Source organism: Coturnix japonica, chromosome 3 (assembly GCF_001577835.2).
Source record: "Coturnix japonica isolate 7356 chromosome 3, Coturnix japonica 2.1, whole genome shotgun sequence".
In the NCBI taxonomy this organism is placed as follows: domain Eukaryota; kingdom Metazoa; phylum Chordata; class Aves; order Galliformes; family Phasianidae; genus Coturnix; species Coturnix japonica.
This window is the reverse complement of record NC_029518.1, coordinates 12,259,691-12,284,484: the sequence shown is the minus strand read 5'-3', so window position 1 is coordinate 12,284,484 and position 24,794 is coordinate 12,259,691. Positions and strand designations below refer to the sequence as shown.

The 24,794-nt window shown below is 37.7% G+C and overlaps 1 protein-coding gene across 7 annotated transcripts in view; it reads left to right on the top strand.

The window, feature by feature from the left end:
• PLCB4 (phospholipase C beta 4) overlaps nucleotides 1-24,794 on the top strand; it is a 181,072-nt gene that overhangs the window by 5,035 nt on the left and 151,243 nt on the right. For all 7 annotated transcript variants that reach the window (XR_004306741.1, XM_015857046.2, XM_015857047.2 and 4 more), the window contains exon 2: nucleotides 15,283-15,342. The gene's annotated coding sequence lies outside the window, so the exon portion shown is untranslated. The remainder of the gene's footprint in view (nucleotides 1-15,282; nucleotides 15,343-24,794) is intronic.

Genomic DNA, 24,794 nt, shown 5'->3' with positions numbered 1-24,794 from the left:
AATGCTTTTCTACCTGCATTGCAGAGAAAACATGCATTCAACTACAGAAATACTTGAGTGTATTTGATTAAGAAGGAAACTAGTATGAGAAAGGTGTTATCACACTGTTCGTGAAGTTGTAGATAGATACTGTTAGAAAAGAAAACCTACTTGAACTTGAGTGCGTACGGTCTTGCAAGTTGGAAGTGATCAGTCAGGAGGTTAGTGACTAATTAGGGGGGCAAATAGAGAAAGTTCTTAAGAGGTTATCAAGAAGCATCCCTAGGATTCCAGTGATCTAGAGTTTCCATGATCCCACGAAGAGGTTATTGTGGAAAATAATATGCAGCATCAGTGAGATGCAGGCTGTGGTTTAACAAGACAGGCTGGATAAAAGAACTCATGGCAAAGTGTTGTGTTTTCCTCCTTTTAGGCTTCATCCTGAACTGTAAAAGGTTTTCTTTTCCCTTTTTCTCCTATCTCTTTCCTCTTCTTTCCCATGCTTGAAATTACCACATATCTAATGTTTGTGTTCTGGTTTTCCTACCTGAATGATGGTGACATTTGTTATTCATGTTGCTGCTCGTGCTAAGCTCACTGCAGATACAGATCTTTACTAGTTTCCCCTTAGTTGAGGCTGCATTCTGGATCCAAGATGCTTGTATCTATTGCTGCCTTTTAACATCTACATAGCTGTTTCAGCTGCTGAAAGGAGACACAGAGAATGGAATTGTAGCTCTGATAAGAACCTATTTGTTTTGAAATATATAAATTAGAGTATAAGAGATATATGTATATATGTGTGTATATGTATATATTTAAAACTGTATTTCAGTGTTGGTGCTTTCATATAAGTTGTTTTCTTCCATCCTTCCACAGACATGATTAGGGCATGTAACTTTAATTAATCCGGAATTCCTTTCAGAAGAGTTAGTGGAAATAGAAGATGGATGACTTAATGGGAAATATGACATAGAGCCATGGTGTGGTTACTGTGTCTGGACTGATTTGATTTATTGAACCAAAAAGAACTGGTAAAACCTTTCCTATGGATGGTTCTGATCAGGAAAGAAAAAGTGTTTCTGAAGAAAGGGGATCAATTTGTGGTAGGTTTGTTTGCAGAGATGATAGTGAAGCAGAATTACATTAAGGGGGAGGTTGTGTGGCACAGTCTGGTGATGAAATAGACTGTGTTTCATCCCTAAACTGTGTCTGTGAGGCACAGAGGGGGTGTCTGATGATTTACTGTTGTTTGGGTTTTTTTTTTCCTCTTAATTTTCCTGCACACATAACTCTTGAGGACTGCTGCAGATTAACTGGGCTTTCTACTGGATGCAGAAAACTGTACTGCATGCTTGACATCAGCAAATAATAGACTGAGCAATTACTTCTTTCTGGTTGTACAGTTTGCTATTTGTGTACCACTTCTCTAGCAAAATATGCTCAGGAATAATTGTCATATACTGAATAACAAGGGAAGATGGAATGTGATTGCAGATATATCAGAGCAGCTTGCAAATGAGGTGCTGCAGTCTGGCATAAGACCTGTTAGTTGCAGTTAATGTGATTGCTTCAGCATCACCACTCAGCTTGTGATTTTCACGTTGGAAATCTCCTGTATCTGTGTATGCTGCAGGTGCAGGGGAGCTCTTGGAAATTCCCCTCAGATGCAGTTATCTGCCTTGATTGGTGAACTCCTGTGCTGAAGCAGGCCTGTGTGCCTGTCTGAAAGGGGAAAGGTGCAACCTACAAGAATAACTGAGGGCTCAAACAGGGCAGTCTGAATGGGAATGAGATCCAGATCCTTCTCATTGTCCCGTAGAAATGTGGTGCCATATTCTCTTTTAGGGTTGCCCTGCAGCTGCTGTCCAAAAGGCTTTTCTGCTTGCTCTCAAACTAGGAGAGCTAGCTCTTTATAATGTCTTTATTCTGTGGAGAATCTATTGCTTTTGTAGTCTTTCTGCCTCCATTCAACCTATATAGCGTTTGCTTCCAAATCCTTCGTATCTGGCAATATCTGTTAGTTTGGCTGTTCTTTTTGCTGATGTGATTTTTCAGCAGTGAAATGCACAAGCTTTTTGTTGACCCAAAAGTCTTGTAGGCGGTAGGGAGCAGAAGTAAATTCTGAGGGAAAAGCTTTGCCTAAGTCAGAATGAAATGGGCAGCTTTTTAGTTGCAAGAGTTGCCTTTTCTTATACTGTTAGTGTAATGCTGCTAACCTCAGGCAGTTTCTTATCTACATGGCTGTATCCTAAAGCATTATATACATTTGGCCCTATGCTTTTTTCTTTCTTTCTGCCTGCCGCACCTTCTACACAGACTGAACGTACTGGAATCTGCAGATATTCTGAACCTGGCCGACGTGCTGATAAAATGGTCTCCTTTACAAGTCCTAATGAGAGCATAAGGTTAACCTGACGTCATTTAGAAGTGGTTTGTAACTGTGTGCCATTTCACGTGTGTGTCTTTATACAAGAAAATGTCTTAGAGCTAAGTTAGACTTTGTGTCGGGTAATGGAAGAAGTATTTGAACTGTTCTCATGGGAGTTATTGCCATCTCATCCCTTGCTAAATTAACGAAGACTCACACCTTGGAAGAAGCATATGGTACCTAACTCTCTCTGAAGCATATCCAATTAAAATGTTGATGTAATGTTGATGACCTTGGTAGCTGCTACTTTTGTGAATGAATGCCTGGATTATGTATGGAGGAGTTTGAGTACCCCAAGTGTCTCTCTTTAATGTATGTAGCTGTTGGCTGTGTTTATTTTGAAAAAGAAAGGCAGCTAATAATCGTTTTGTTGTCTTCATTGAGCTGGTAGTAAAGATGAATTTGTGCTTGGATTGGAAAAAGAAACAGCAGTATCAGTCTTCTGCTTTTTGTCTGTCTTGAGCTGTATGAACTCTACTAAGGAGAACCTGAGTGTTGCTGCTGCTATTACGTGTTTTTACTCAGTTGGTATGGAAGGTATAAATCTTCACTTTTGCTGGTCTGTTCAAGTTCACTTAGAATTTGTACCTATGCTGTCTGCAGTGCAAATTGCAGTTGATAGGGGAATCATAGCTCATTACTTAAACCTTTATCAGCTAGCCCAGATTGTGCAGAAAAACACCATCACGCTGCATCTTCTTGTTTCAGTGCTGTTCTTTTCACTAAAGTGTAGTTTCATGAAAGTAATGTTTTTTGATTACATTGATGGACCACTTACTCAGTTGTTTGTTTTTTGTTGTTTGCTTGGTTATTTTACTTTGAAGAAGCTGGGCAAATAGTGCTTTCCAAATTTTGCCTGGATCCTCTTGCCTTTGTTTCTAATAGCTCTATATGTAAATGCAGTCCCAACTGTGGGGAAATCAGAAGTTTATTTGCAGTGATACTTTGCTATACAAACATAGTATTTGTTTTGTAAACTTTTCTTGTATTTTAAAACCCCTTTGAGATGAAAGCAGTACTTACATGAATAGCTGTGAGTTGGTGTGAAGTAAGCTAATTTAAAGAGTAAAACCCAACAAAAATGTGAGTTTAGCTGCTGAGGACCTTATATATATATATATATATATATAGAGAGAGAGAGAGAGAGAGAGAGAGAGAGATACATATATATATATATATACAATTACTGTAGCTCTTCAGTTTTCAAAGCTAATCCAACTGAATCAGTCTCTCAAGAAGCACATGCCTGATTTAGGCTAGCATATCTAAATCAAAGGTGTATAAATGTTCCCTGTAATCTTCGCCATTTTTACTTCTATTTCATCCTTGATGAGGCACTACTTGCTTCTGGTATAAACACATCACATCCCCACAGTAGAACAATTGAGGATGAATATTGTGAAAGTAAGGATATAATTCCAGCTCTCAGCTGCTTGCTTGCTCTGTTAAAAACATCTATTAAGTTGATCTGAAATTATGTGTAAAGAAATACAGGTAGTTCTTTAGGTAATTTTGAATCATCAAATGATAAATGTGGTGAGTAGTGTTCTGTGATTCAAATGCTGAGCAATGCAGAGATTACTTTAAGATACTTTAAGACTCTTGAAAAATGGAAAACAGATCTTGAAATTCAGGGGTAGAAATGGCAGAGAGAATTGCACTGCTGTGCTATATAGTTCTGAGAATTTTCCTCCATACTACCGTAATTTAGTGTGAGAATATTTTGTTTTCATGTAACTTACATTAATTCCTTTTAAAATAGGATAGATTTTCCTTTTTTTTTTTTAATTTTATTTTATTTTATTTTTTGATTTTTATGGGAGGAGGTGGGGTGGGGAGGGAAGAGGTGTTTCTTTTTACAGCACAGTCTTAACAGAACAAAATAGAGGAGATTTTTCAGTCATGTTCGATTTTTGCAGCCTTAGTTTTGGGATGATCTCTTTTTATTTTTTTTTCTTTCCCGTTCTCTTAATAAAGACTGAGATGTAAATGAATCATTTCTGCCTTTCCGAAGTGTTTGAAGTTATGCACAGTGAAGTCTTCCATAAGCAACTAGAGATTTGAACCACAATGTGGATTGTTAAAGTGCTGGCTTGTCCAGTTCATCTGAAAAATTTTCAGGAAGTGTTATTTCAAAATGTTAGAGGTAGTAATTAGCAGAGCAAGGTGTTGGCATTTTTGTTTGGTAATTTTCTTTTGAGTTATGAAAATATCTAAATGGTATCTAAATGGTGTTAAATTGTAAACTTTGTGGTATTTGTTCTATAACATCTATTTTTTTCCTTAAAACTGATTAGTAATTTAAGTTATAATGTCTTTCTTGGTAATACTACTTAATTTCATAAACCATATTGGAACCCCCAATAGAGAAGAAACCAACTGTATTCAGTAGAAAGCAGGGGCTTCTCTATAGGTGAAATAAATGTAAATTCCGAGCTGTCTTTTTCCTTTTGCAAAGGCTGATGATGATGCTTCTCAGTTTATTTTAAATAGCGCATAAGAATTCTTTGAAGATGCCTCAAACCTTTTCTACTTCCACATCTCCAAGCTGTCATCGCTTCTCAAGATTTGAACATTAGACTGTTTAAAGGCTTTGCAACATGTTTTATTTTCCCAGATGATCTCTAGATCAACTGGTAATCAGTGTGCTTCCTAATGACTGAAAGAAAATGTTAACTAAAGTTGTTTTTCGTGTTTGGCAATGTTTGTAACCTCAGTCAGTTTTGAGCCTTATATTATATTGAACTCAAATTTTCTTTGCACTTCATCTAAGGCGCCTTTCAGAAAGCTGTTGCAAGTTTCTCCATCTGCAAGATTGATAGGCCAGAACTATTTGTGTTTGCTTAGTCACCTATTTCTCATTGTTAAAAGAGAAAATAATGGATAATATTGCCACGTGAGGGGTACATCACTGCAGATGTGATTTGTTCTGCTCACAGCACAGCTGATTCTGGGCAAAGCCCATGAGGTAAGAATTGGTGGAATAATGTTCTTCGAAGAGCTCATGAGAAGCAGAATATGTAAATTTTAATGTTAATTGTTTTCATTCATTTTTGGCCTCGATCAAACAAGTGGCCCTGTAGGCTGTGTCTAGCTCAGTGCAGCTAGTAATGCTTTGCCATTAGGGCTGTGTTTTGGCCTGGCTAAAGGTAGAGCTAGTCACTAATGTTTTCTCCTTGTGGTTTCTCACATTTAGAAAGACTTTGCTGCCTTGATAGATATTAGTGAAGCTTGGGTGATATTTGTCCCCTAACTACTTTGAAATGCCATATGGGTAGTGTTGTTATTGTTATTTTGTACCACTCATTTCCTCTAAAAAAAAAAGTTGTCAGTAGCTTGATTACACTCAGAAACAAAGCAGAACGTGGAGAATGAGAGAAAATGAAAAGGTTCTTCTATCTAACATGTAAATTCGTAGCTTATTTTTTGATGTTTCTTTTTCTTCTGACTTGATACTAGATCTGACAGAAGAGAGAGCCAAAATTTGAGAAGAACCACAGTACATATAATTATAAAAAATGGTGATGATATTCCTGCATCTGTCTTAAAGGGCAGCACCTCCTTCCACCTGTAGAGCTCTCCTGGCACCTCTGTTGGGTTTTTCCTCAAGAGTCAGAGGGAGGCATAACATATACAAGAAGCAAAACTGAACCAAGTACAGCATGCTGCAACTGCAAAAGCCCAGCTCTTTGCAACTTGAGATATGACTACATCTCTTTGTCTGTTTTGCAGCTGAAGTTCTACATTTGGTTTTAGAACTGATTTTTACAATTTCCTTTTGGGTTTACATCCAAAGAAGCTCAAGTTATTCTTTCTAAAGGAGTTAAGTTGTCTCAAGACACATGTTACTGACTAGAATTAGACTGAAGGTTACTTTAATATCTGAAGGTTTTTGGCTGGGGAAGGATGGGGTCTATCTTGAAGGCAATCTCTTTGCTATTTGTTAATTATGAAGACTTGCCTCACGTTTTCTTTCCATATCTCTTGGACATAAGCAGATCTGGCTGCAGTGAGAACTTGTAACGTTAGATTTCTTTGTGTTTCAGACCAGGATTTGGGTTAAATACCGTATGACCTGTAGCTCTGAACACACACTGCCACCTCTGCTCTGATTGTGACAATTTTCCAGTGCCTTTCTAGTGTGTTGTGGCAGTGCCTGACTAGAAGGTTCATAATTGGATGCATGACAACCTTCTACAGAGTACCTGAGAATAATGTGTGTATATACTTTCATGTCAAGTCCTTAAAGTATGAGCTGATGTACAGTCACAATGTAAAACTCAGAATTCAGGAATGTTAGGTAGGTTTGGTATGATCCCTCAAGAATTCTTTATTCATGCCCTAAATTGCCAGGTTTCTGGGGCAGGGACTATGCTTGCATTATTTATTTTACAGCATTTATTACAGTTCATTTTTTTTCTCTTTTGACCCCATCAGTGGCCATTCATCAATGCTTCAGATGAGGTAATACTCTGCAGCACACTGTTTTTAATTGGAATATGTGCATGATGCTGTTTTATGTAAGTTGAAAGAAATGACATCTGTGTTGTTCGGTTCAACGTGCTGAAGCATCTAAAGGTATCAAGCGGCTTTCAGAATGATTAGGAAAATTTGGTATCTTTTATATTCCAATTCTTGAGTGTTTGCTTTTTTTTCTTTTTTTGTTCTGTTTTGTTTTTCTTTTTGTTTTTAGTGTGATAAAGAGGGCTTACAGGAGCTTACAGCTTCTTGTGAGTTACCAGTAGGGATTCTGGTAAATTGCTTCTTGACCTTGGCTTGCAAATCTGAATGTAGTAAATCAGGGGCATCTACATATTATACCAGAACAAATTCCCAGGAGTGCAGCTTAATATATGAAGTAAGGCATTGCTCAGGCTGCTTAGACTGACATGTCATACAATATTAGAGGCCATTGTCTTTAATACTTTTGTTATGGAACAGATCCAGTTCTGATTTATAGCCCAGCGGTAGCAAGGTTCCATTCTTTTCAGTTTGAGAAGTATAGTCTGGTATAGAAAATTTATCAAGCAGTCTGTTTCCTTATAACCTTTGTGGCAACAGTCTTACAGTAGAAAATGTAAATGTGCTTCTTTGTGTTATTTCTAGGTATGAGGATTCCCTGTGTAAACCTTCTAAGTCAGAGCATAACTCAGGAGCTCCCTCACCCCCCCACACCTCCCCCACCCCTCTTGGCAGCTGTACAACCATAGTCTGAATCAGCATAGCTTACTTAAAGGGACAGTCTCAAGTCAAAACCATATATATGGCTTTGTCTTGTTTTTCAAACTGTGTGCTGTAGCAGTTGCACATGTCAGATCTGCCAAAGAACACCCCTGACAGTTTTCAAATCATTTATTTGTGTTGTTTTGTTTCTGTTTTTCCCCTCTTTCTAGTTCTGTAAAAGGCAACAAAAGTGAACTCCAACAGCATAGTTGGATGAGGAAAGCAATAGAAGAGATAAAGTAGAAACTGCTACCAAATATATCAAGTGTACATCTAGACAGGGGTTTGAGCTATATTTAATTTTTTTTGGTCACTTTGCAGTTGTGCACCATTCAGATCTGAATGTGGTTCTGGAAACATGTCTTAGGTATTACGTGTACATGTTGAAAATGCATTTTCCCTGAGGGAACTTAGAAAGTGAAGCTTTGAGCAAAATGCTTCTTGTAGGATAGAGGCAACAGAACGTAAGTGTTCACCAATTCTGATTGAACTCTTAGAAGATCAAACAAGCAAATGAGAGCTGCATGTTAAAACTGTAGTTTTACTGGACTGAAAACTAACTTATTGGCTTGTTTTTATTTTGGGCAACCTAACACAATTGGTGCTGGCTTCCATCATCAGAAACTGGTTAGAATAAAGCCTGCAGCACAGGTCTCTGGGTATTTGCACAGTGAGGCTCTGTAAACCTCTCTTGCAGGTGTGTAATGCTTTGATCAGCTTGCTGGACAAACAGAATTAAACAGATGTCTCTCAGTTTTCTGCTTGGCAGAAATTAGTGGGTAGGAAATCTGGCCAGCCATATCAGATTTTGCCCCCAAGAAAGTGCATAAGATGGAAAAAAAAAGGCATTGTACTAACAGCTTAATGTTTAAACTCAGTGTCAAAATGCAACAGCAGAACAATGCAAACTGATAATGCAAATGGCTTTCTTGGGTGGGTTTCAGCTCCTGCGCTAGTATTTGGTAGAAATTATTTACTTTCTTGCACTGAAATATCACGCTATTTCCATCACAATTGTGCCACTTTTAGCTGGCTGGTTGCAGCCAGATTTGGAGATGGTAATCAAAGTTGTTTTGAAATGCATCTCTCAGTTTATTACAGTGAATTTTTTTTCTTTTATACTTCATATTATTCAATGACTGAAAATGTTTACTTTGAACTGGATATGTGCTTTAGGTGGGTAGCAGTAAAATAAGCGAGTTTAAGCCAGCTGTAATTTAATTTCAGCTTGGTATGTTTTGTTAAGACAAGAAAAGCTGCTGGCACTTAGGCCCTGCAGTGCATTATGAAGTGACTGCCTGTCCGATTTTCCTGTGGAATTAAAACAAATTGGAAAGCAAAGTGAGAAAGGGAAGATATATTTTTAAGAAATTAAATGTCTGTTCTGTAATTTACCACCCTCTGTTGCTTTTGTTGATGATTCCTGGTTATGTAAACTTCTTTCCACCACCTTCTTTTTGAACTTGTAGCAAAGCAATTTTATTGTGGTGCAACATCTATTAGTGTAAAAATTGACTTAAACATACTGCTGTCCCTTCAATGTGTAGCGCAGTAGGAAGGAAGAAAGGTATGGAAGGGAGCATTTTCCAGTGGCACAGGGGGCTTTAGTAATAAATAACGTTCTCTGAAGTAGTTTAAAAGCGAGGAAGGAAAAATGTGAGTTAACTACTGCCAAAAAAGAGACTTTACTTAAAAGCTGAGAACATCTATTTGGTTCACTTGAAAGAGTTCGCTATGATTAAACTTTACTGGAGTATCTTACCCTGATATGGTCAGCTATGTACTTTCCAGTGGGTTATGGAACAAAAAGGTTTGGATAAAATGGCATGCCCGCTCAGTGTTGCTTTGCACTATGCAATTTACGTGGTATTATAACTCATGCATAGTTATCTCAGTAAATATTCAAGGCAAAATGTACTGCTGATTAATCTTTTTCCTCTTAATGTTATCAAGGATTGTGATGATCAAAATATGCTACGTTGGATCTGCTGGTGTACATTTTGAAACATTAAGAACTTTCAGTTTCTGGTACACAGGGGTGCATCCCAGAAAGAATGAATGAGTTTCATTAGGATTTATGTGCTCACACTGAGGTGATCACAGTGATCACTTGCTTGCCTGGCCTGAAAGGAGTATCTGTCCCCTTGCATTCTTCTCACCTGCTGTTGGTTTCATGGTGCCTGCATCATCTGCCCAGCTTGCAAGTTGGAGTCTGGGATTGCCCCTTCATTTATGTTTTCTTTAGATATGTTGAGGAATCTTAGTTGCTCTTAGTCAGAACACACTGTTTTTGTGGAAAATAATTAACTTCATTGACCAAAGGAGAATGAAGACATTTGCATCTAACTGAGCTGGATTCTTTGCAGTGCCATACGTGAAGCTTTGCGTTGTTACTGTTTTCATCTGCAGTGTGTGATTTCATAGATCAAAAACCTCTCAGAACTGTGGCAAGATAATTTTGGTTCTAGAGGATTACTGTAGGTGACTGTAAAAATAGTGTTTGCATTTTTGAGAACAAAATATCCTTTGGAGGCATAGGTAAAAAGTATATGCAGGAACTTCAGGATGCCCTCAAATTCTAAAACTGAAAACTGAAAACAGTTTCTTGGGCTTATTACAATTCCATACTGATAAGAGCTTGTGGTACCTAGTTTATATTGCACAATCACTGCTGTTTTTTGCTTGGTTTAGGTGATGTTGTTTTATCAGGTAAATATAACTCAATCACTATATGAAAATGTCTGGAAGATTCTTTTAGCAATTATCAACTACAGAACACTCTTTCAATGTAGTGACCACCATTAGCTGTGCATTTTCACCAGTGGTGAACAGCAGCCTGCAGGCCGTGCTCATAAAAATTTGCACCAGCTTTAACTACTGCTGAAGTGCACCATGTATTACCTCACTATGCCCACATCCACTGACGTATCTCTCTAAACATTTGGCACCCACTGACCCTCAGCAATGCTTGCTGTTTTTTTCTGCCTGGAGGAATTCAGTGATATGCCTTTGCTTCACTCACATTTACATTTCAGATGCCATTTTGTCAGACTGCCCCTTGGCTGCCATCTGCCAGACTGCAGTAAAAGGTAACAGAATATTGGTGGGGAGGTGCAAACTCTACTGCCCTGCCACCAACATCTGCCTTTGACGTCATAGGCTACCATAATAAAACAGGAAACAATACTGCCAGAGCAGCTCTCCTATTTTTCAATGATATGTAACCAGCTGGTGAGTTGAGAACTGTCTTAACTCACGAGTTCATGTCTGGAGCCAGATGTGGATCTAGTATTTCCCGTGCATCACATGAAACACTTGCAGCAGGTTGTCTGCTTTGTTAAATAAGTTTCTGACTTGGTTCAGTGAAGCTAAATGCAACTGACCTTAATCGTTCCATATTTGATTTTCTGTTGTGGCATTCCTGTGGCAGGAATGGATGAAATTATTTTTTCTTTGTGTTCATAGTTACTAACAAATGAATATTTGTTTGGCTGTTGCTTTTATCTGTGTCAAATAATCTTAGGTTTTCATTTACTTGGGAATAGACAGATTCAGGCCCTACAGTCAGAACTATCCAGGTTCAGTGTCAGTGAAGAGAAGATATGGAGTTGTCCGGTGATTGAAAAGGCTACTGATCTTGTGGATTAGTATGTGAACTGTTCCAGAAAGATATGCCAGAGGCTCAAATTATGTAATGCTTTGAGCAGGAAGCCACCAAATTGTGTGTAGAGTGTGTCGCCAGCAACAGACTGATGTCCCTGGCAAGGCTCCACTCCAGGAAGGAGCTGAGGTTTCTTAAAGGCTTCAGGCGAGAATGAACAATTCAGTACAATAGCCTTTGCTAGAACAGTTTGCCCCATTGAGGACAGGACCTGGCAGTGCACAGCCTTACTGTTTGCTGCTGGGAGGCAAGGGGCTGACATAACAGTACTTTGGTATGGTTTCCTGTCTAGTATTGTGTACCAGCTGGCACTCTCTGCTTATTATTATTTTTTATTATTTTTTATTATTTTTCATTATTATTTTTTATTATTTTATTATTTTTTATAATTTTTTATAATTTTTATGAATTTTCTAATTTTTTATTAATTTTTATTATTTAATATTATTATTATTATTTATTTATTTGTAAGTCCTGAAAAAAAATTGCCAAAACCTGAACATCTTCATGAATTACTTGTCCATGTTGTTGCATGGGGAATGTAGGTCTGTGGAATTTAAAATAAATAAATGTGTTTAACAGTAATTAACCAGCACATAAACTATGGTTGATGATTCTTTTCGGCACAAAAATGAGCGGAGGTTTTGTAGGTAATGACTATTTTAGAGTAGGATGTATTCATGCACTAGAATCGTCGTGGTTAAATTAAGATTTTAATGGTCTTTTCTAAATTGGGTAATATTACACTGCTTTTAATTAGAGTCAGGCTAGAGGTCCTTATTGGAGTTGTGAAGTTTCAGTCTCCCAGCGGGTAATAAAAGCAAGTTCTCTTCAATCCCTCGCCAAGTGTTCTTAGGCGGGAAACTGCAGGAGGTTTCTAGCAGTGTGTTACTGTCACATCATTCTCCTTGAGCATTTCAGGTAGTGATGGGTAAGAAAAAAACCTTATATCATTGCTGGCAACGCTGTTTTCTTCTGTAATAGCTAAAAAGTAGAGCTATGGGATCTGTTGACAAACAGAGTCTCAAGGAAAGTTGTCCCTCATGATGATGAACCATCATAATTTAGCTGGGGATTTTGCATACTGATTTCTCTAGTAATCTGCAAGGAATAACTGGAGTATGCTCATCTCTCCCCACTGTGTGGCAATTTTGCCAAGCCATACTTTGTATTTAAGCTGAGAGTGTGATTCAAAAGACTAGTCAACAAACAAATCTTACCTTTCTGAGTAGTAGTTCAGGACTCCGTAAAAGCTCTGTCTGTCTTGGTGTTCATGGCACTTCAGCAGGAAAACTTAAACTGTAGTTGGTGTTAATGGCACATAAGTGGAGGCACGATCCCAGTGGCTGAGATCTAGCATTAACAGATTTTCAGAGAGATCTTGACAATGATTTTTGGGTTGCTTGGCATTCTGTTAGGGATAGAATTGTTTGGTGTAGGTTTTAGGGCTATTTATAAAGAAGTGGCACCGCACCAGCACACACTGCTATCTTCAGGTGTGCACAGGAACAAGACTCAGCTCACTTACCCAGACCATGTCACCTGTGCTGTATGAAACTATGAAGTGTAATGGCTGTGTTTTCTAAACAATTTTGAAAACAAATTGGTTCATTTTCAGTGGTTCAATTTCATCTCATGTTTCACACACACAGATGGACTGGTGAGAGTAGCAAGTTTCTGCAGTATAAACTAGGAGCTGCTCTTGATTTATGCTAGAAGCTTACTTGGAATGCTAATGTATTTATTGAATTCAGCATATACAACTACTGCTGGAGTTTCTTGGTTCCTTTTATCCACAAAGAAGGTGGTGGTTTTTTTTTTTGTTTTTTTGTTGTTTTTTTTTTTTTTTTCCCTGCTGGAAGAAATCGTTCTTCTGTGACTGTGTAGGGCTTTTTAGTCTTAGCAATTCTAATTCACACAAAAATGTATTTGTACATTCACACTAATAGCTGAGCTGCCAATTTCTGTTCCTGTACTAAGAGAATGAAGTTAGCAAAAAAGTTTATCTTTTTGCTATAAGGCCTGGACCCACTGACTTGCACAATACGTATGAAGTCACCTTCAGTTAAGAGAGAAGGAAGAGTGACAACAGTACCAAAATATGAATAATTTGATGGCTGTTTTCTGAGAGAGATTCTGTTTATAATTTGTTATTAAGTTTGGGCCATTTTTGATGCTATTTCAGAATGGAATATACTACATTGTTGCTCTTAATTTTCTGAGCAGCCCTTTGTTGACCCATAGCAGCAATTTGAGGGGTCTGTAGACCCTGAGGGCCAAAATCTGATTTAAGCTTTACCTGTGATGTCCAAAGAAAAAGGACAATTATTATAATCTGTCAAAGGCCTCAGCAACTGCATTGGTGTTCAGTAGCCCTTGAGGTCTGTGATATCTGTCTGGTGTAGTATTCAGGAAGTTAGAAACATAAAATCATTCTCTACAAAAAGGATGTATCCAGGTATTTAAGACCAGCTTGCTTATGTCTTCTTTAGTATCACTGTTTATTTTTCTTGGGTCAAAAAATAAATGAAAATGTTAGGAATATTTTTTTTGCTTTACAACCTGTTGTGGAACAAAAGGTAAACTTGAGGCTGCTGGACTGTTTCCCTTTTAGCAGTTAAGTTACTCTGAATTTAAGGATTGCTCTGCATTTCTTCCTGTGCGACCAAGGTTTCAGTGTTTCTGTCTAATTCTTTATCATCCACCAAGTGGACCCAGGTCCCTGGGCTAAAACAGTTCCATGTATAGGCTTGCCCTTCCCAGAAGCTGGAAAGACCCAAAATGCCTTGGACTCAGTGGCATTTCCCCTGGATCTTGGAGCTGCTCCTCTGGACCTCTTTCCTCCTCTTCTCTTACAGTGTCTGCTTCCTCTACTTTCCTCTCCTCCTCTTCCTTCTGTTCTAACTGAGTTGAGATTCGTTTCATTTTCTGTCCTCTTACAGGGGCAACTGACATTGATTCTGGTGCCTCCTGTGGTTGATCAGGTTGGTCAGTTCTGATGCTCTCACTCTCCAACTCAGCCTGGAGTCTGTCTCGTTGAGTGATGAGGAAATGAAAGTACAGGATGAAAGTGCGTTAGGAAAAAAGGAGAGCTTGGGGCATTAAAGAACAGAAAAACGCCTCTATGCACTCTATCCTTAGAGAAGTGTAATGTTAATATTTAATAAGAACAAAATGCCTGGCAATTGTCTGTTTTAACAGATTTTTGGTTTTAATTTTTTTGGCAATGTTAGGAGACTTCAACATAACAGGAAACTACTTCCTTTAACTACTCTCATTGCTGTAATTAAGATTACTGTGGCTTTCAGTGTCTCTAATATGATACTTGGAGCATTTTATACACCAAGTTTTTGAGGCAAGTGCTGGACCTTCAGCATGCACTAGACTATATTGGCTGAGATTTTTGGTTCCTAGAAACCTCTCTGTTTCTGATATTGTTGGGGTGTCTGTGTATGCACGCACATACACATGTATGCACTTTTGTCTTTATTTTGTCTATTCTTAATAAAATTCACATGATACCAGATCAGCTTTAATCCTGACTATATGCCTAGTGGTTGCTCTCAATTCTAGGCTTCAATTTATTTTACTTTAAAGGAAAAAACATGAAGTTAATGAAAGTGTAAAAAAATAAAGCTTCTGCCCTAAGCTACAGGAGTTCTCAATAGGTTCATTTGAAAGATCTTGTATGGTTAATTTACTGTTGTTTTCAAAACAGAGTACTTTTTCTTTTCATAATACTTTTTAATGCATAGAATTCTTATCAGAATGTTGATTTAACTTCATTTTTGAACAATTTTTGCCACTTTGTTGTAATTCCTGTAAGTCTGCTGTTTTGCTTGTTAATTGGCTGTTGTCCTCATGTCCAATCATGTACGTACTCTGATCCATAACAAGAAATCATTTCTAGTATAAAAAGGTCTTGAAGTAGCTCACTGTTTTATTAACTAAGTAACAACTTGTACAATTAAGTCTTGTTTGTTTTTAGGGAAAGGAATTGATTCTCTGCAATGGAAATTTCTATGAAGTAATTTCTGATCTTCAAAAAGTAAGTATTTTTTACGTTGTTTTAACATTTAAATCTATTCAACTAGACAATTTTAAGTTTTAAAATATTGTTTAATGTTCTGGTGCTGTGAGAGTAGTTCTAATAGAATGAGGAATGTAATCTGAAAGAACAACAGTTTAGTTTCATGCTGGGGAGAAGCTTTCTTAGGAATTGAGGTCACAAGTCTACAACTTCAGAGAATGCCGATCTCTCTTGAAAACTAGAAGCCCTGACACTGAGAGATGTGTGTGTGTGTGAGGATGATCAATGCCACAGACAGCTGAGGGTGTTCAAGGTTCTTAGTGGCCTTATCTTTTAGTAGTAGCCTAATATTCTGTAAAAAGGCAGGCAATAAACTAACCTTTCTTTCCTGCAAGGGCCTGACTGAACGTCTGTACTTGTATGGAGCCATTCCTAAAACAGCTGCAAAAGCAATGAAAGTCTTTTAGTCTCTAAGTGGTTCCAGCCATTTCTTTTTACCTCAGATTTGGAGAAAATAGTGGTTTATTTTTTAAACATTTGGGACTGGATCACCTGCACGACATCTTGAGTTCACTTTGTACGTACTTTGGTCTGACTGTAGTTTTATATATGCCTTAAGCTGTAGTTTAACCCAGCAGGCAGCTAATCACCAGACAACTGTTTGCTCACTTCCAATGGGATGGGGGAAAGCTGGGAGGGAGGAGAGGAAAAAAAACATAATAGAACTTGTGGGTCAAGATAACAACTCTTTTCTAAAATGGAAAAGGAAGGGGGAGAGGGGGGGAAACAGTAATCATATTTACAAAACAAGTGATGCACAGTGCATTTGCTCACCACCTACTGACCAATGCACAGCCAGTCCCTGTGCTGCTTCTGCCCCCCGGACAACTCTCCACAGTTTTATAACTCTTGCATGATGCTGTATGGTGCTTCTCAGCATCTTCATCAGTGTCAAAGACAGTGGGATCGAGTGTACCCTCAGTACATTTGCAAAAGACACCAAAATGTATGGTGTGGTTGATGTACCTGAGGGGCAGGATGCCATCCAGAGAGACTGAGGCAGGCTCAAGAACTGGGCCTAGGAACTTCATGAGGTTCAACAAATCCAAGTGCACCTGGGTCATGGCAACCCTTGTTATTAGTACAAGCCTGGAGAAGAGGAGGCTCCAGGGAGACCTTAGTGACCTTTCAGTATTTAAACAGGAATTCTAAGAAAGAAGAGAACAGTCTCTTTAGCAGGATCTGTTGTGACAGGACAAGAAGACATGGTTTCAAACTAAAAGAGAGGAGATTTAGATTGGTTATAAGGGGAAAAAAAAAATACAGTAAGAGTGGTGAGGCACTGGAACAGTTTGTCCAGATAGATGGTAGATGCCTGATCCTTGAAGACATTCAAGGTCAGGCTGGATGGGGCTCTGAGCAGCTTGATCAAGCTATGGGTATCCCTGTTCATTCCAAGGGAGTTGGACTAGATGATATTTAAAGGTCCCTTCCAACTCAAACCATTCTCTGAATCTCTGATGTGTTCTATAATTATTTCTGGGATGAAGATTCCAATTCTGCATAGATCTGGTGTAGAAGGAGATGCTGTAGGAAAATTTGCGGGGGAGGAGGGGGGTGTCATTTTGTTTGATTATTAAAGGTGAGAGCACTGTGCAGTGTTGTTTGTTTTATTAAAATGTGTGATTTTTAGACAGTGTCTTCAGGAGATGGAATCAGCCAGTGTGTCCTTACAGGTTCAGTCTGCTTACAAAGTGTTGGAAGCACAGGCAAATGAGAGATTTTGCTTGAATCATAATACATCTTTACCTATAATAACGTTCCTTTTTATGCTATTGGCAGCTACAGGAACTTTTGACATTCTCCTTCTTACATACAGTGCTCATAGCACTGAGCCTGCTGCAGTTCAAGAAACATTTGAACAATATTCTCAGAAATAAAGTTTGAATTTTGGATAGTCTTGTGCTGAGCCAAAGGTTGGTCTTGATGATCCCTGTGAGTCTTTTCCAGCTCAGGATATTCTATAGTTTTATTCATCACGATGTTGTAATTGATTTTTATGGAGATGAAATGAGATAAATGTAGTATATTTACAGGTTAGAAGTGCAGAGCTCTTTGTTGAGTTGAAGGTATTTTTGTGTATTTTTGAAGAAATTATCACTGTTCTTGTGTCAGCATATGTATGACAGCCTCTGTCAGATACAGAGTTGAGAACATTCACCACAACCTCATTATCAACCTCATTTTCTTTGTATCTTCAGAAAAGAAGCCAGTTGTGTCCTTTCTGTGTTACTACGATTTATGTGATTGAATATATTATGACTAAAAAAACCCACTCTTGTATTTACATGGAATATACAAGGAAAGGCCTAATTCCATGATTTAGATACAGCCCAGGTTTTTGGAGTAGAGTGTTCTGCTTATGAATTAGCATCCTGCTGGAGTTGTCACTGGCTGTTCACCCCAGAGGCAGGCAATAATTGAGTGTGACTGCACTCAAGAAATACTAATGTTTTCCTCAGACTGATGTCTTATCCACCTCCTGCTTTGAAAAAGCTGGAATCTCATTCTGAATGAGGAAGTGAAAGATAGAATTTAAAGCCACTAACAAAGATAACATGAATTGTAAAAGGTAATGACGATTCTCACTACTAAAATGTTGTCCATTCATGTGATTTAGAGACATTATTGAATAACTGGATCCTCAGCCCAGAGTTTGTGGACATCTAATGGAGTATTAACTAGAATCATGAAAGGCAGGAATGTTAACAGCAGGCTCCTTCAGGCTAGAAGTTCTTGTGGCATAGATAATTATTCTCTCAACTGCATCTCTCTGGAGCTTGTAAATAGTGTTTGTCCATCCTGCTGCATGTGAAAGTTTGAAACAAGTTCATCAGTGGTTCCCTATGGTCTAATCTACACTGGCAGAGCGAGTAAAGAAGTGCACCTGAACCTCAAGGTTGTAGAGGGTAGTAGCAAAATGACTCAAATGTGTCTTGTATTCAAAATCATTAACAGATCAATTAGTTACCCAGTTGCTGCAGTTTTTCTATTGTGCTTATAAAATTGTAGACAGTCTTCTAGTTCTTTCAAAATCTATATTCGTAAGGGTACTAAAGCTTAACTGAGTATGTGTACTCTGATTTTTGTAGCTGAAGAAACAACTGTTTTTATTTTAACAGTTGGAGTACTTCATAATTCTGGATGACTAACTCATTCACTTTCTAGGGCCTCCAAAGTACTGACACATAGCTGCAGACGTCTTCCTGTAGCTGTGAAAGTATTGCAAGTAGAAACACTGTTAATGTGATACTGCTCACGCCAACATACTCCTAAGAACTGCATGCTATAATTTCTTAAATTGCACTGTTTACTTTCTTTACTTGAAAAATCTGAATTCTGATGAACTTCTATCCATGTAACCATTTTGCTACCATCACAGAAATATTTTGTGCTTGTTTCCCCAGTGGCGCAAGTGGTAGCAATGCCACGTTGCAACACCGGAGGCCCTGGGCTCGAATCCCCCCTGTGGTGCAAGTGGTAGAAGTGCCACTCTGCTACACAGAGGCTCGAATCCCAGGGGGTTGGACTCAATGATCTCTTAAGGTCCCTTCCAACCCGCACGAGATTATGATACTATGATATACAAATGTGGAGCTCGAAAAACCCATTTTTCTTACTAGCACCACATATCAATTTATGTGATGGATTTTAGTCCTGAAGTATTTGCTTCCTGATCGTTAGATAGGTTCATAGTAACAACTCCCCAAGTGGAAGTTATGCTTTACATAGTAATGTAGAGTAGAATTTCCCAGTACAGTTTGCTAGGTTTGCTACTCTAAAATAAATAAATAAATAAATGTTTTTAACCCTAGTTTTAGACTTTCTTTTCTGGATATCATAAAAACACATCAATTAAGATATTCTTGGGGATATTTTCCATTTGAGCTGACTTTGGCCCTGTAAGCATCTATTTTATCTGTGCATTGTACTTGTGTTCTCTTAATCAAGTCCATTGAATTGTATAGTCCGTCATATTCTCTGTGCATGTTATCTTTTGGCTTCTGGAAACTGTATTTCTAAGTATAAGTCTGAAAAGTTATTTGTTGTTTGCAGGCAACATGCTTAGCTTACTTATGTGGAGTATACACTCAGTTTCCATCAGAAAGACAATTTTTATTTAATTTTTTTTAGAAAAATTTGCTTATTTCTAGTATGTTTCTAAGTCAGGAATGCTTAAAATATCTTGTCATTAAAACTTGGAGTTAACAACATAATACAAAAATAGAGAGGAAGAAGAAAAATAAATGAAGCTTACTGCATCCAGATGAAGCCTTTATTTTCCAAACATTCTTTGCTGCTTGGGAATCATGTATTCTCCATACTTTCCTTTGACAGACTGTTCTGTTTAATTACTGCAATATCTGGTGGTGAGCAGACCCTTTTGGTTGGCAAAGGTAGGCTTGGAAGGAGTAGAAAATATGTTTTTTGGAGAGTTTTCGGCTGAGAAAGGCTGGTGGTTTTGAGAGTAAGGAGAAAGCTAAAAAGCAAGTGGTAAAAAAAACATCTAGATCATTTATGGTGGTAGTTAATACATCAGTTGTCAGCTTCGCTCTAGAAAACAGTTTCCATCTCACTGCCAGCCTCTGATTTCTTGTCAAAGGATATGAGTTTACATCAACAACCTATGCAAGTGATTAGCAAATTAGATAAAAGATCTGACCAAAAATTGGATTTGCTAACTGAAATCCTAAAAGGTTCTTTTCTCAGGTGAATCTTTCAATTTGTGCTGTCAGAATGGCAGACAATGAATGAGTGACTGGTGGGTTTCTAGAGAAGAGTCTTGAAGTTTGCCAGATAACTGCCTCAAAACTATTCATGATTTTCAAAGATGAGAGCTGCAAATATCCCATTGTTTCATAGTAGGTCTGTCTTAAATATGTTGGAATCTTCAGACATTCTGATGCAACAAAAACGATAATAGGATTCTTGGCTCTTCATTGTTTTTTTTGTTTGATAACTGTATAATAATTATAACTCAATTAAAAAAGATATGGAAGGAATGATTAACTTATTTTTCATTCCATAAGACAAACTAGCAGTCATCAGCATGAGTCTAATGTGTGAGGGCAGATTATCCAATAACTGCCTACTGTGAGATTTTTGTACCTGCATCTAAAGCATCTGGTGCTGGCATCTGAAGCAGTGCTGCAGTAGTTGGGCCTTAAGTCTGACCCAGTCTGTCTATGTGTATCCATAATTTACCTAGAAAGGTCAGACATTGAATGGTGATAAAGGCTTCTTATTCTCCTGTATGCTTTACTCTTGTTGGAAATGGCAGATCTATCTATATATATAAGGTTGTGTGGTAAGTGAATTGAATTACCAGTTGTCTTGGGCTGAGAACAGTTTTTCTCTTATGTTTGGATAACACTTTATTTGACTGCCTTGTAAAGCTTTTCCCTCAATATTTCCTTCTTATTCTTCTGGAAGAAAAGAGTACTTGCTGTTTTTGGAAAGGCGTGGGACTGTTAGATAAGGAACTGAGCTTTGCTGTTATTTAACTCAAAATTTAGATTTCATCAGTGCCCAACACTAGCGCATTGTTCCATTAAGAAATGCAAAGACCTCATCTTTTATATGTGAGTGGGCAATGTGGGAAAAACTACAGTGAGTGAGAGAACCCAATCTGAAAGGGACGCTAAATATCAGCTCATGTTGCTAGGCCTCAAGGAAACCTGAAGAAAGTGGAGTTTTTGTTTTAAATAAATAAATAGATATGCTGTACGGTCTCAGCTCACACATACTGACAGCAGTATTTAGGAGCTTCCTTTCCTGATTAGTTTTCTCTGTGTTCCCTGTTTGATGGTGATTTGAATTGACTTCTGGAGTTTGCTCAAACTAACTGGCAGGAGTATGCCTCTGGAACTGAGAGGGATGAGTACAAAGAAGTGGAGGGAATTATTCCCTTTCCAGTTTCTCAGCCTAAAACTGGGTTGCATGGCTCCATGAAAACTGAAGGACAGTTGTGGTGGGGACAGATGTAGTAGGTGATGATTCCGAGGGATCGCTTCGCTGTTAGGTCAGTGGAATTTTTGGCACTGTCTTCAACTCAAGTGAAGTGTAAGAAAAATATGTGGTGGGCAGAACAATCTGGAAAATATGGGGAGAACTGCAAAATGAAGCATGATAGGAAAAGCAGGTAATATAATAATAAAACTGTCAGATATAGGAAATATGTTGTGGGGGAGGAAGCAACAGGTCATGTGTATGTATGAGTTTGGATAAAATGTTTTATTCATTACTCCAATCTCTTCTACTGGAACTGCCTGCCAAACCCTACTATTGATAATCCAAGATTATTTGCCCAGTAGATATTTTCTTTTCACATAATATAAGAATATATAGTAGCTTAAAAGTACGTTCAGCTTCAGGTCTCACTGAATTTTGGTGAAGCCTGAAATTACTAAACTACTGCCAAAAAACGCGTTGCATTTGGAAAGGAATTTTTATTTTTATTTATTTATTTAAAAAAACCCATTTTTTTGCCTTTCCTGTGATTTCAACTTCTTTAAACCCCAAAGCTATGGAAAATTTCAGAGATGTTTCTGTAGTTACATTTCTGGTCTGCTTTAAAGGAGAGATGCTTGGTTGAGTGTTCAAGTAAACTGATTCTAATCAAAGGCAAAACTCCCCATTAAGCTGCTGCTTTGCCAGAACCTGCTTTTATTCTAGTTTTCTTACCTATCCTAGCTCTGTTCCTCTTTAAACAAGGATTATATTAGATAACAAGGAATTTGCCTGTGTGACTGTTATGGATACTGCCCTATTGGTAGTTGTTTATCATAGCAAATCATTTTTGATCCCAATTCCTACAAAAACAGAAATATGAAAAGACTGCATATGCTGTTCTTCATCAGAATGATTCCTTAGAGGCAGTAGAAATATCTGTGGTAAATCAAATTTGCATTCAAAATTTTCTTTTATAGTTATTGAGGTTATCATTTTTTCCTTTCTCTCTGTGTACATCTTTTTAATGTACTAAGTGTAAATTTTCTAAGCTCAACACATTTCACAAGCTAGAAAAGTAGGAAATAACTCCTAAAAGAACTGCTGCCAGATCTTTGAAGCATGTACTGAGTTATTGAATGTGAAACACAATGTGCAAGAGTTGCTCTGCCAAGTTTTGAAAGTTACAGTGTGTGGAGTGATGAGACTCCTTTTGATTTACAAAAAAAAATAAAAGGAGAGCAAAGAGAGAAATATGGAATGTTGTTTATTACTTAATGACACATACTACTTCTCAGTTGCTTATATTTTTAACTATTGTTTTTTCTTTTCATATTAAACATTACAGTGAGAAGCAGCAACTAACTTGAGTAAATAGATTTCTAATTGCACTTTTTGCTGTTTGATCTGTAGAACACTGAAAATCTCAAGTGGAAACAAGATTGTTATAGGCTCTTTTGCAGTCTGGGGTTAGCAGTGGGGAACGCATCTTCAGAGGTGCTGTAGACATTACAAGTAGTTCTTGTGCTGGTGTAGACTACTTTTTGAGATCTGCAGTTCTTTTCCCAGGCTTTTGTTTGTGTGGAGGAATTCAACCATTTAAACTTTTTTCAAATGATTGTTTTTATAAATGGGTGAAGGAAGCAGTGCCTCACTTACCACATTAAATCGGGTGGTAGATGGTCAGGTGTTTATCTGGCTCCTGTAGGTCAGCTACTGACAAGTTTGAGCTCAGTCTGACAAAATTTCATTCAGTCATTTTCTTCTTGCTCCTTCTCTTGGTTGGAGATTTTAGCCTTTATAAAACCACCAAGTCTTTGGGAAGTGTATGGGAGGATTAAAGCTAAGTAACTTGGATGTCAAAGTATTTGTGGCTTGTGTTTGGTTTAAATTTCTTTATGCTGGACAGCTGGCTCTTTGTCTTCAGGAGGGCCTTTCTAGAAAATTAGGTGGGCTTGCCACATGTTGGTACTTACTTGATCTTTCTGAACTGTTTCTGAAATTATTTGAAAACCAAATAAGAGTCATTAAATTTTACCTAATAAAATATTGTTTCCTGCTCATTGATTCCTACATGTAATCCATTAAGCCATTTAATTCCTTCTTGGAAAGACAGTTATGTTAAGGGAAGTAGTTTGTGATCTGATACACGTAGAACTTGAGTTTGCTAAAGCAGAGGCTGGTACCCATCCTCCCTTTGAAGAAGTAGTTCTGACTGTTCTGTCCTAAATCTGAGAATGGAGGATTAGGATCAAACACTGGCATGGCATTTGCTTGTGACTGTGTTGGAACTCAGCAAGATGAAATCTCTAATTTGCTGTAGTGGTTTTTTTTATTGGACTGAGTTATATATTTATTATTTGTAGGAAAAAAGAACACTTGCACATAGAACCCTATGTAGATCACCTGAATCTTTATGATTGAAAACTATCTGTCTTATTCCATGTAGATTTTTATGGCCTGCTTTTGTGTAAATGCATCTGGTTTTTAAGAATTGTAGATATGCATCTTGCAAGATATTTTGATGGTTCTAACAGACAAACTTATAAAATTTAAGAGATTTTAAAATATCATCTATTTTATTGTGCTGGTTTAGCTTGCTTTTTTCTTTGCTCCCTTATCAAACTGTTTGTTGCACACACTATAGAATATATATTTTTCTTCATAAGTTGTGCAGTATAAGTGATTGGTGAACTGGGTTAACTTTTCTGAAGTTACGGCAGTTTCCATGTGAATATTTTTAAGGAAAATATAAGCTTTTTATTTTCACGATTGATGTGCATGTCACGTAAAATCTGAAATCTGGTTTCTCACCGTTAATACTCTCCTGTGTTGATCTGAAATTCAGTAAAGGTGTGTTTTTTGCATTCACTTTAATGCCCCCTTTGTCTTGCAAAGGTATTGTAAACTGGCGGGAAGAAAAATGGGAGTCAGGCCCTAGCAAAGGCATTACAGCAAATGCTTTTTATATGTGAGGTGATATGATTAAAACGACACTACCTAGAATGGCCAGTCAGTAAGAGCTGAAGCCTCTTCTGCAGTGTGGGAGCACCTAATTGTGGACTGAGTATTCCTTCATGGAGCTTTATTTATTTCTATTCCCTGGTATGATTCTGCAGCCTATCGATTCAGTCTGTTCATCCAATGGAATCTACAGAGTATTTTAAGAAGACAGGGCTTGTCTATGAAGAGACTGTATGTGCCAGTATCTCCTAAAACTATGTTTTCTAGAAAGTTCTGCTGTTTTCTGTGTGATTTACTTTCGCTTCTGCAACAGAAGCTTAGCAAATTGGATTCCGGAGGCTGATGTTGCTGAAAAGCATTTCTGCTCTGTATGAGTAGAGCTGGACACACTGGTGTTGGTGGGAAATGAGGTGGGGTTTTTTTTCTTTGTTTGTTTTTATCTTTGACACGTTTGGAATTTTGGCTCCCTGTACTTTCTCCATCTCTTACTTTCTGCT